The 13,153-nt window shown below is 34.6% G+C and overlaps 1 pseudogene; it reads left to right on the top strand.

Annotated features, from left to right (window-relative positions):
- Nucleotides 1-498: 498 nt before the first annotated feature.
- On the top strand, nt 499-10,837 carry LOC118736193 (annotated as a pseudogene).
- The last annotated feature ends 2,316 nt before the right edge of the window (nt 10,838-13,153 follow it).

Below are 13,153 nucleotides of genomic sequence, written 5' to 3' on the forward strand. Positions count from 1 at the left end.
TTGATGAGATATTCTCTCAGCAGGCAATGAAACAGTTAATCAACTTTAATACCAGGGTTACTGCACAGTCCGAAACGCGCATCGACTTGTTGTACTCTAACACTAATGAAGTTTCATGTGAAAAAGCTGAGGAACATAGAATAACGGATCATGAAACCATAATGTTCAAATGCAATATAAAAAAACAAGGCGAAATCAATAAACTCTCTGAATTAATTTCTTGGGATGAGTACAGCCCAGACAACCTCATAAATCTTTTGAGACAATGCAACTTTGCAAACCTGAATAGTTTCAATATTGATGATATGCTCGAATCTTTGTTTGATTTCGAGTATGAATCAACTAACTTCTCGGGTACAAAGGCGGGTTAAACTTAGAAATAAATGGTATGATAGACAACTGACTGACACTAATAAAGAAAAGTTTAGGTTACACCAAAGGGCAGTACTCACAGGTGATTGGGTAGATTACAACAAAATAAAGAAAGAGTATAAGAAAATGATTAAAATTAAGAAAATTCAGTATATGGAACACAAGGTAGAAATTAATAGAGGTGATATTCGTTTAATGTGGAAATATTTAAAGAATATTGTTAATAATACGGGTAACAGCGACAATATCAAAGAAGTTCTCATCAACGGAAAAATATACAGAAATAGTATGGTAATCGCCGAAGAACTAAACAAGTTCTTTGTGGATAGTATCGTCGACAAAAATAGTAATATAGAGAACGTAAATTGTGAACAGTTACGACAGGAAGACAGTCGAGGCACCTTTAAATTTGAGAAAATTACCTCAGAGGATGTTATCCTTATAGTGAAGAAATTTAAGACTAAAATTGGTGGAAATAATTTATTATCTGACGGTGTTATCAAGGATTCAGTTGAATACATGGGACACTTTTATGCCTTATTAATAAATAAGAGTCTTGAATCAGGAACAGTACCGAAAGAATGGGAAATCTCGACCATAGTTCCGGTAAAAAAAGGGAAAAAACTGTAAAAGCTGAGGAAATTAGACCAATTAATACACTGCTTAGCATGGAAAAAATCTTGGAAAATGTGGTAAAAAATCAGTTGGTGCGCCACATTGAAAGTAATAACATACTCATTAAGGAGCAATCTGGTTTCAAGCTAAACACTCTTGCGAGACTGCGCTAAATTTTGTTATATCCCAGTGGAAGGAAGACCTTAACTCGAAGATGAATATAGTTGCGGTTTTATTGATCTCAAAAGAGCTTTCGAGACCATTGACAGGGCAAGAATGTTGAAAAAGCTCGAATGCATTGGTATTGAAAACACGGAGCTTAACTGGCTTCGAAGCTTTCTCTCAGATCGTATGCAACAAACTGTACTTTTTAATATTTACATTAACGACATAAATATGGCACTTAAGCACTGTAAGTTAAAACTGTTCGCTTATGATACACTGTTAACGATCAGTGACAGAAACTTACAGACTGCGATGACTAAAATGCAAGAAGACTTGAATTCTTTGTACAAATGGTTGTGTTTAAATAAACTTAAGTTGAATGTAAAAAAGACACAGTTCATGATCCTCACTAGAGCAGTTAATCTTGGAACCACCAGTTACAATTTAAAAATCAAAGAGGAAGAAATTGAGGAAGTTAAACTCATTAAGTACCTGGGTATATATATAGATAATAAACTAAAATTTGATGAGCATGTTGAGCATACAGTGAACAAAATTGCGAAAAAAATTGGTCTTATGAAAAGATCTTGTAAGTATCTGAGAAGAAGGTATAAAACCCTGGTCTCTAGATCTATAGTAGAACCACATTTTATATACTGCCCAACAATCTTCTTCTTAGCAAGCGACGCAAATATCGAGAAACTGCAAAATAGAGCTATGAGGTTCATATTAAATAAGCGTTACGATACACCTACGCAGGAGATGATCACAGATATGAATTGGTTGAGTGTTAAGCAACAGGTTTTCTATCATGCTATGAAATTCGTATACAACATAAAGAACGGTAAACTTCCAGACTATCTGAGCGACAATCTTCGGTATATAAATGAAACTCATTCATATATACTCAGGGAAAACAATTGCTTTAGACTTCCACTTTATAGAACAGAGGTAGACAAAAAAATATATTTTATAAAGGTTTAAAGTGTTTTAATGAGTTACCGCCACATGTAAAAGACTGTGATAACTTTGCTGTTTTTAAAAGACAACTATTTGATCACTGTAAAACTCTGGCTATTAGGTAGGAGAGCACGGAACGGAATGGAAACCAGGCCTTTCCATCCGACCAAGCAGCAAATGATCTAGCATACGAAAGAAGCTGTGAGTATGGATCGGAAACTCGGTGTTTCCGACTATACCCAACAGCCCCACCATAACGCGGAGCGGAAACTAGGCCTTTCCGCCCGCCTCACATCACGGAATCCAGCGTCAGGGTTTGCATATCAATGACGACGGGAACATGGATCGGAAACTCGGCCTTTCCGACCGTGACTATCAACTCGTGAGCAAGGCGGAGCGGAAACAAGGTCTTTCCGCCTGCTGCACATAGTACATATGTAAAGGTAGACTGGAGACTAGGCCTCGTCAGCTACCAAACTAATAAGACAATATACATTTATATAGGTTATTAGATAGTTTTAGAAACATAAACAGCTTTGTAATTGAAAATTTAAACTTACATATACGCATACTTTATTATATGTGACCTGGTCTACGAAAAGGCAGCTTACGTGCGAAAACTGGTTTTCTGTGAAAAATCTGTTAAAAGTAAGCAACTCGTTTCGTCAGTTTCTCATTATCTCGTTAATTGTTCTCCGCGCCGGACGTCCAGTAAGTGTTCTTGTTGGTCCAGTAAGTGTTGTTGTTGGTCGGAATATTATTATAGTTCATCGTGTAAGTTGCTAGTGTGGAACATTTAAAAAAGTAACACTGAAGAAGTGACGTTTACTGTTTCTGTTGATTATCGTCTTCGCATTTCGCATGAAATGAAACATGAGTGTTGATGAGGAGTTCAGTGCCGTATACGGACAATATTTCCATGAAAAGGATGATGAAAACGATGATGAAAACTATGAAGAGAGCGATGATGATAAAGACGAAGTATGTGTATCTCAGGCAGAAGATGATACCGAACAAACTTTTGTTAAGATGGACCTGTATGTTGTTGATGTAAAGGAGGAGGAGCTGGTAATACGTTTTTCTAGTGTATAATCATGTCTTTATAGCTTATAATTCAATGTATTTTGTTCATTACCAATAAATTATATTTTGTCGTATTTTTACTCTTCTTTCTCTACATTTTTAGTACACTTCTAAGCAAGTTAGGATTTTCTGCTTTTCACCACGTCAAAAAGCATCTCATCTTCCATCCGAATCAACCAAAAAGTGAAAATTGATTTTTTGACACCTAAGCCCCCTTTCCGTAGACCAGGTCACATATATTAAAAATACCTATCTGTACTTTTAAGTCGCAAGACTGTAACAAATAAATAAATACATAAGTACTGAGCCGAAGCCTTTCTGCGACCTGGTAAAAATAAGGAGGGAAACGAACGGTCGGCTACAACAGAGCCCCATGCTGTGGTAAGTGCACCGTTACTCCAGGAGACTTACATGTATCCTGGAGGCGCCCTTAAAATACAGTCGGAAAGCCCCCTGACTGCAAACCATCCAATGGGCACGGTACCGCATGACACCCAGGATTAGGGGGGTTTTATAACTACCGCCAGCTACCCCTTAGAGATAGTTTAAGTATTATTAATAATAATTATCCATTAACTCCCAAGCATTCTTTGACTATCCTTTTAAACTAAGTCTAATTAACTCAATACATACCCCAATAATATCTTCCGATGATGTATTAGTTTCCCTAGGGGCATAGCTAAGCTCTCTGCAATTCCTAAATTATTTGAAGCAATTATTACAAATCAGTTGACGCATTCTATCTCCTCTACCATCTCATACTGTCAACACAGGTTTTGCAAAGGCAAATCAACTTCAACTAATTTACTTAAGTTCACAACCTATATCTCAAACGCAAAACAAAAGTGTGGATGTTATATATACCCACTTCAGTAAAACATTTGACAAAGTATGTCACTCGTTGCTCATCTATAAACTTGATCTTCTTGGTCTCCAACCTAATTTCCTACGTTGGATCTCTTCATACCTCTATGATAGATCACAAAGGGTAATATTTAAAAGTACTTTTTCTAACGTCATTGATGTTACTTCAGGAGTCTCGCAGGGTAGCCACCTAGGGCAGATACGAAACGATATTTCTACAGAAATCAAATTTTCAAAAATTCTAATGTACGCAGATGATGTGAAACTTTATAAATCATACGTACCAATTAAAGGAAGGCCTTTGCTACAACCAGACTTAAACAGCATGGGTAAAAGCATAAACAGACGGCAGCGTTGATCCGGATCAACTCGTTAATTCGGAATTATCTCGGGAATTAACTGCAGTTGATCCGGATTAAGTCCTCGAGTTAATTCCCAAACTTAACTCGGATCAAGGGAATTTTCGATGACAACACTGACCAAAACTCAGAGAGCGTAGAATACAAGGAAAATGCAAAATTAGCATGGACATATACCTTTTCATCGGTAATGCAGTCACCATACTAGTTCAAATAAGAATCCAATTTAAAATGAATAAGAACTTATTTCGGTGACTGCATTACCGACGACAGGGTGGTTGTCTATGCAGTTTTGCAGTTTCTTTATGTTCTACGCTAACTGAGCAAATAAAGCAACCGATTCCTTCATCCGCGATAGCCGAGTGGTGAAAGCTGCGTACTACAAGCCTGTTGGTCCCAGGTTCGATCCTCAGTTGGAGCGATTGCCGAAAAAATTTTTTTTTTATTATTTCTTTTATTTTTGTAAATTTTATTTGATTTATATATTTAATTGTTTTTTATTTTATTTTCGTTTGTTTTATTTTATTTCACATTTTTATTTTATTATTAGTTTATTTAAATTTTTAGAGTTTAATTTTACTAAAAAGGTCAAAACATTTAATTAAAAACAACTTAAAAAAAATATAGAAGTTATAATTGAATCAATAAAAAAATTAAATGAATATTCTACTGGCTGTGGGATTCGGCTCGTTAATCTGTATTACTGCCGTCTGTCGAGGTACAATTTTGATCAGATTAAGTGCGGCGTTAATCCGGATCAACGTTGCCGTCTGTCTATGCTTTAACTGATGTAATGTAAATCGTTTGCCTCTAAATCTGGAAAAATGTAGAGTAATGTGCTTTTCGCGAAGAGCTGTCCAGCCACTTTCTTATACAATAGATAACCATAGCCTGGAACAATTTTGTGGACCTTGGGATCACAATGAATCCTAAACTTAGTTTTAATCTTCACATTAATGTGACAGTCAACAAGGCTAAAGGTGTATTTGCATTTGTGAAACGATGCTCAAAAGAATTTAGTGACCCTTATATCACTATAACCCTGTTTACAACATTAGTTAGACCGATTCTGGAATACCGTTTGGTGGTTTGGAATTCATGGTATCAAATTTACTCAGACAAGATAGAATCAATTCAAAAACAATTGCTACTTTTTGTTTTAAGAAATTTCCGTTGGTATTCTCAATATAACCTTGCGTCTTATACGAGCCTATTAAAACTTATTAATCTTCCTTCACTTGTCGGTCGCAGGGAAATGCTCGGTACAATTTTCATGGTTAAATTACTGACAGGCTCAATTTCAAGTCCGCTTCTTCTGGGCGAAGTTAGCCTTAATGTTCCTTCTCCTGGATCAAGACACTTTTGTCTCCTATTTTTGAAAACTTGTAAAACTAATTTCGAATTACACGAGCCATTCCGTTGCTTATGCCAGAATTTTAACTTTCATTCCCGCACACTTGATATATCAGATCCGCTTTTTAGCATTAAGAAAGCTATACTATCCTCTCTCAATAAATGAATTACTAACATAAAGACATAAAATCTGCTGATGAATTTAGTTCTGTAGCTGAGTAGTTTTAGATCTCGACACTTAACAAACTCCTGCCTTTCGTGACTCAGCGCAAAAATTAAAAAAAAATGGTTCCGTAAGTCATGCAGACTGCGCCCTTGTGCGGAGGGGGGGAGGGGGTGAAGGGGGCGAAGGAAGGTAAAACCGTTGGGATTATTATTATTATTCTTAATATTTTCATACAATTCATCTTATCTGTCAAATCGAATCTGCCCTGCAAAGCGAAGCAAGCGTTTTATCTGGCATCAGCTTTATGGCTTTTCAAATGCCAGCGACCTTCAAATATTCAAGAAGTAAATTTTTTTCCTGAAACCAGTATGAAACCAACTTTTTTAACAGACATTTTTGCTGTTCTTGAATCAGGGAATCCATTTCCATGATCGCAAAAAACCAACAAATCTATTTAAATTATCTTTTTTTTTAAGTTCATTACCCGCTGTTCTTATGTCAAAAAAATAAAAACTCAAATAAATGTGGATTTACAACTTTTTAAAAACATCATCGCATACTGGTTTCAGGCCAAAAAAGGAAAAAATTCGAATCATATATTTTTGAAAGTCTCTTTAAAGGTCTACTAAACGAGATTATTTTTCCTGAATTCTTCACCTCAAAGGCTTTTAAACACCGTTATATTTAAATAGCTATCTCTTCAAGTTTGATTTTGTCCCTTTTTTTGAAAATAGAACACTGTGCGGCGTATACACTGTGCGGCGTATACAAGCCTCAACGTACAGATTGAGCGTATTTCTTTATTCATTCCGGATCTATAATTGAATACTCGTAGCTCATGGTGAAACGAATTCAAGAATGATAGAATATTTCTCTCCATCGTGAAACGAATACAGAAGGTGGCCTTGATTGTGATACCACTAACTCTCTGTTGAAAATTTTGACAATCATAGCTGATTTTGTATATTGTTTGTGTAATATACATATATATATACACATACAAAACATGTATGTACATACTGACATATCTCTCTCAGCTCTCTCCTCCGGCAAATCTGCGATGACGTCATATTCATGTTACTCTCCCGAATTTCACATCAATCAGCGCAATCTTGTACTCTATCGGTCTTCGTCGTAGCTTATCCGAAATAATAGGAATAGAAAAACAGAAGAGAATAAAATAATTAGGTATCAGCTAGAAAAGAACTTTTCAGTGCTTATCATGTGGAAATAATCAGGGCTATCACGGAATCCATCGTAGAAAATCTACGAACTCTAATGCCTGCTACGAATACGAAAAAATTGCTATCACTGAATCTGAGTGAACTCAAAAATATCGTTGCCAGCTTCGAATGCTGATTCGAAATTAGCTAGTGCAAAAGAAATAATAGACATTTACGTATGCCATTTTGCTCACGCTACCCCAGAAGTCACAATGGCCGAGTGGGAAAAGCATTAGACTGCTAGTTGAGAGATCCGGGTTCGAGTTTTTGTTTATTATTTTTTTAATCAATTTAATTTTTTAGCTTACATTTTATTCTTTTAAAGATAAAAATATATATATATTTTTTTAAATTAAGTTTATTGATATTAAAGTAATAAGGTTTCTTTCCTAATAAATTGTTGTTAAACTATTAGAATTTCCTCGCTTCATAAAAAATATTCATTAATTAAATAGCATCTAGCAGAAGAATGTATGTATGTACATATATATGTATGTATGGCGTTGGTATTTTACGTCTACGTTTACACAAATATATGGAATTATATCAAACTAAAACAAATTTGGATTATAATAAATATGTATTATTAACAATAATGCACCTTTTTTCATTATTTTTAAGATTCAGTAATTTTAAATTTTGCTCCGACAGCGCAAACACGTCGTAGAGTATCTGTACGGACGAATAGACGTCATCCTGGGCCACAGCTGCGATCATCTGTTGTTTAGAGCTGCTTATTTTTGTCAAAACTGTGCCTTTTTGACCTGAGTTGCATTAAATAGTCTCCTAAAACTTAGTACTATTTGTTGTTCAAATGGTAACATGGAAAATATTAGATGATTGTTTTTTAAAAATGCTATTTATGAAATTTCCTTTTGATTTCGACTTTAGAAAAGTTTTTCACATATGTTTTAAGATTTTAAAGTTTTTAAAAAGTACGGTAGAATGCAACAATGTGCTTGAATTTGTTTGGATCTTCGTCAGCTTAGGCTATCTGCACACTTGTCGTCCAATCATAGTTGCGTTATCGGCTCGCCCTAAAATTTTGAGCCGAGCACATGCATTTCAAAGGAGATCTGCACACTTGTCGTTATCGGCTAGTTATCGGCAAATCATAGAAGATGCAGAAACGGATAAGTACGCCAATGTCGTTTGCTAATCGTTGTGCACGCATTGTTTGTTTGCATTTTATGGGGAAAAAATAGTGAAAAAGTTAATATTTGCATTAAAATTGCATAAAAATTAGTATGTTTTGCATAAAATCTGTGGAAATTATTAAAAAGTGAATAACTGCATTAAAATTCAATAAATGTGAGCATTTTAGCTACAAAATATGATGAAATTGTAAAAAGTCTGTGTGCATGCACAAAACACATTTCAGGAAAAGAAAATAAGAGATATAACTGAAAAATTATGTCTAGTATTGTTGCAGCACAGTCTATATTTTAAAACATGATTCAATAATACAAGGTTAGATAATTATTGACAGCTGCGGTTTGACACTCCCTTACAAAAGGTTGCATTTACGGAGGACAGAGAAAGGGCAAGAATGCAATCCCTTGTTTCGAAAATGGTAGTAGAAAAGTACGCAAAGTAGGCAATTAGTAGTGAAATTCCTTTCGTAAATTCTAATGTATTTGCAGGAAATCTGGCATTTTAAACGAAATGTTGAACGTAATATTGATATATCTACGTGAATTACGTAATTTATATGCTATTTAGCCGTATAAAAACTGCAAAATGACTCAAAATTTAAATAAGACTACTATGAGACTGATGTAAACATCCAATGCATATGTTTTTATCAGTTAAATATGCTTCATATGCATATACAAATAAAGATATTGCACAAAAGCTTATACTTTTATTTCACCCAAAGCTACACTGTTTCCATGTAAAATTGCAAAGAAGCAACACGGTGCCACTGCTAAGGGAGCGGTGCGAGAGAGACAACTGTCAGTTTATCGAACCTTGTATTATTGAATCATGATTTTAAAAATTGCAGGTTTTTGTAAATATTTCGCGAAAATATCAACCCGAAAAACAGAAAAAACCTGCTCCAAGTGAATTTTTAGAAGCCAAATGAATTGAAATATCACGACCGAGTGTGCGAAAGTGTAGTCGTCATGTAATCGTTGCATCATGATTGTGACAATGAAGCAACTATGACTGGACGACCAATGTGCAGAAAGCCTTATTCGTTTGCAGACTCGAAAAATGGCGAACAGCCATCAAAATACTGATTCAAAATATACATCTTTCATTGGACACACAAATTGGGTGTGCGCAGCAAAATTCAGCCCTAATGGCCAGTTAATTGCATCGTGCGGCGACAAGTTAAGAATTTGCGATACATCTTCAGGCGAATGTGTGCGAACGTTCACCCGGGGAAGAGGTATGGGACGACAGCTGGCATGGCAGCCAGACGGTTATCTGATGGCTTTAGCATTAGGTTCATTCCTTATCTTTTTGGACTAAAATCTGAAAAGTGTCAAAATGCCAGAGCGTAAGCAAAATGCGCTCACTAAAAGAGAATAACAGGAAAAGTAAAGGAACGCAAAAAACCAAATTTTTAGTCCAAAGAATGGCAACAACAAAACTAACGTCAAATAAGAACAGAAATGTACGTACAAAACATATTCACACAAGCACAAGCATAATAAACACTTGCTATATCAATTATTTTTTGCCTTCTTCCAATTTCAATTCATTTCTTTTACTTTTTAGATTATTCTCACTTTTAGCGTATTCTTTAATTTCCGTTAATTTAAATTCAGTTGAGTTTGACACTTTTCAGGATTTTCCCAGAAAAAATTCTTCTGACTAAATCTGACTACTTCGGACTGATGAGAGTCACTCTCACTGACTGTTGCTCTCTCATTTTTGCTGTCATTTCCGAGTTAAGGAACGCTTTTTGGACTTCGGACTTTTTCTGACTATTTCTGGGAGATAAGGAACGCTCCTATTAAGTTGTAACCGCGTTAAGATATTTGACATAGCCGAAGGCAAGCTAAAACAGTTTTATCAAGTGCATTCGTCGCCGGAGAATGATGTTGTATTTCACCCAGGTGGAAATTTCTTGGTGACTGGCGGCGATGACGATACAATAACATTGCTTGATTTATTAGAAGGTCGACCAATTTATACACGGTAGTAGTGCACTTTAGCGGAACCAGGTCAAAATGGACGGGATAATTATACACTAACTGGCCATACTGACAAAGTTTGCGCCGTCACTTTCTCCACTTGGTAGACATTTTGCTTCCGCGGGCGAGGATCGACAGGTAATTTCTGCTTTGTGTGTGAAAAAATTATATAATATACATTTTTCCCCTATATTCAACAGTTGCTCGTTTGGAAATCTAATTTGCATACATTTGATGCCAATAGCTTTCGCAACAAACAAGCCAGTTCTCAAAGAGTCCAAATTGATTTTAGTCATGCAACAGCTCCACATAACTCCGCCATAGACACAACAGTTGCTGGAGTACCAAAAAGTTGTGATGACAGTATTATAATTGATCCACGACAATCGGTGGCATATGGAATGCGTGATGGAAATTTTCTGGTGCTTGATAGCCGATATACTACAAGAGTGAAACGCTACAAGTGAAACGCTGTGATAGTAATTTTTCTTAAATTTCCATCTTTTATTTGCAGTTACATTAAGAAGCTAATAGAGGACAGAGTTGTGGGTGAGGAAGGTGTCGAGTTACTGCAGTACTGCAACTGGGAAAATCCCCACTCGTATGGAATAGTAGCTTATGTCAAAAGGCTGGTTTAAGTATAATGCGGCATTCGCAGCATACCCTCACTGGCGCCGAGCCGTTGAAGAAATTTTGGCAAATAAACGTGCAAGAAATAGTTCCGATACTAGCAAGTCCATATTCTTGTTAGGGGTCATCGAAAAATTCCTTGTGTTTTAAATAATAAACGGAATGCCGGATTATACTAAAGCCAGCTTCCCGACATAAACTACTATTCAATACGAACACAGGAATAGAAATGTATCTAAAACTGAATAACTCAGTCAAATTGGATTGCATTTGCATAATATACCCAATATTGGAATCTTTTTTGATCGTAAAAAATACAACTTGCAATCATTTAGATTATAGTTTTGAAAGAAATTGGTTGCAATCGTAAATTGTGTAAAAATTGTTAATAGCAATCTGCCTTAAATTTATGTTCCCCATGTAACGGTTATAAAATACGTTATATCCGCACTATCTGCATTAACAAAAAATATACATTGGAATATTTAAAATAAAACGATTCATATTTATTTTCTAATAAGAATTGTTTCTTAATTGAAAGTATTTAATACTAATATAATGTAGTGGTTAATGTTTAAAAATGAATTCGCAATATGTCCGCAGCTCAGGTTGATTTGAAGAAATCCGTTTAAATTTTTCGAATTACATCTACTTGAATATAGGATAGGCAGGGTTGCATACAAATGGTAGTTCCGTAAATATTTAAAATATGTTAGTTCATTCAATATTTACATCTGGGCCAATAAATAAATAAATAATAACAAATATAGCCGAAAAAACAAAGTTTCGATTAAAACGAGTTTTAATAACCCCCCATAAAATTCCGATTAATTTTAAATACGAAAATAACGATATTTTTTCATGGAGAAGTAATTTTTTTCATATACCTTGTTTATACCTACACAAGAACCGCATTAGCAAAAACCCGATTGGACTCAACATATATTTCTTCACAGCATTTATACTCCTGTCTTTATAGCGCACTCGATAAAGTCTTATTCAAAAGTAAACAAAATCTGCTATTTTTAAACGACATTTTTTTAATAAATAGTTTGCGCGGTTGACCGAAATGGAAACAAACAATAATTGTAATTTATTATAACAATAATTCGAATTTAAAACGGTCTGTATAAAGAAAACCAGCCTATTGTCACTTCACTTCAAATGAGTGGTGCGTTTATACTAGTTTTCTAACTGATGTGAGAAACAAAAAACCGATTTGAAAACAAATAGAAGTCAACACACTTTTCAATTTCAACGCGTTTTGAAATTTAGTTTATGCATCCGTTTTGAATCACAGCGAACTGGGTCAAAGCGCCTTATGTGTCGGTATAAACATGGCAATATGTATAGCCTTTTGATTCTTAACATACATTAGACATTTTATTTAACTGTTGAAATGGTAACAATTACTATGCGCAAAGAGTTACTATACATTAAATTTTTGTTTTATAAAAATAAATTTTTTTTAATTTCACTTTAATTTAGACAGTGGAAATATTTTCATTTTAAAAATGTATCACATATTTTTGAAGATTTTCAAAGCTTTAAAAAAATACTGCAGAACACAACAATGAGCCTTAGGAATAATAAATAAGCAATTGCCTTTTCTTAAAATTTCAGACGTTTTGTTCGAAAATAATTAAGCAATTGCTTTTTCTTAAAATTTCAGACCTTTAATTCGATTTGTTCAATCAAATAAAAGGTCTGAAATTTTAAGAAAAAGCAATCGCTTATTTTTGAATTATTTTATATACTTTGTTTCTGTCTCAAAATGGCTTCTCGGCCATGCGGTGGAGTAAATTGAAAAACGAAAAAGAAAATTATTTGAATAGAAATTTGTTTAAGAAACCGATTTAGTTAATAAAAAAAAGGAGATTGAACATTAATCATGACGATAATACTTCATTAGACGCCAGGCCAATAACCTAATTCATCAAACAAACATTCGTTTGCGGAAGCGGAAAACATGGTCCCTATTGTACGCTGTCTCCAATTTCTTTTATTAATAATTGATTAAGTTTAATTTAGTTTATTTCTACTTTCCGAAAATTTCCAATGGTGCTGATTGCTGCAAGAATTATTTAGCGATTTGGAGCATAACCAACACAATGTATGCACATAAATATGTATTATTTCACAGATCTCAGGGTCAGCTTAGAAATACGTCACCAAAATTATATAAAATTTAAGTAGGAATTATTTTTAGTTATAACG

The sequence above is a fragment of the Rhagoletis pomonella genome, unplaced genomic scaffold, assembly GCF_013731165.1.
Source record: "Rhagoletis pomonella isolate Grant_MI unplaced genomic scaffold, Rhpom_1.0 Rhpom_scaffold_00003, whole genome shotgun sequence".
Lineage (NCBI taxonomy): Eukaryota > Metazoa > Arthropoda > Insecta > Diptera > Tephritidae > Rhagoletis > Rhagoletis pomonella.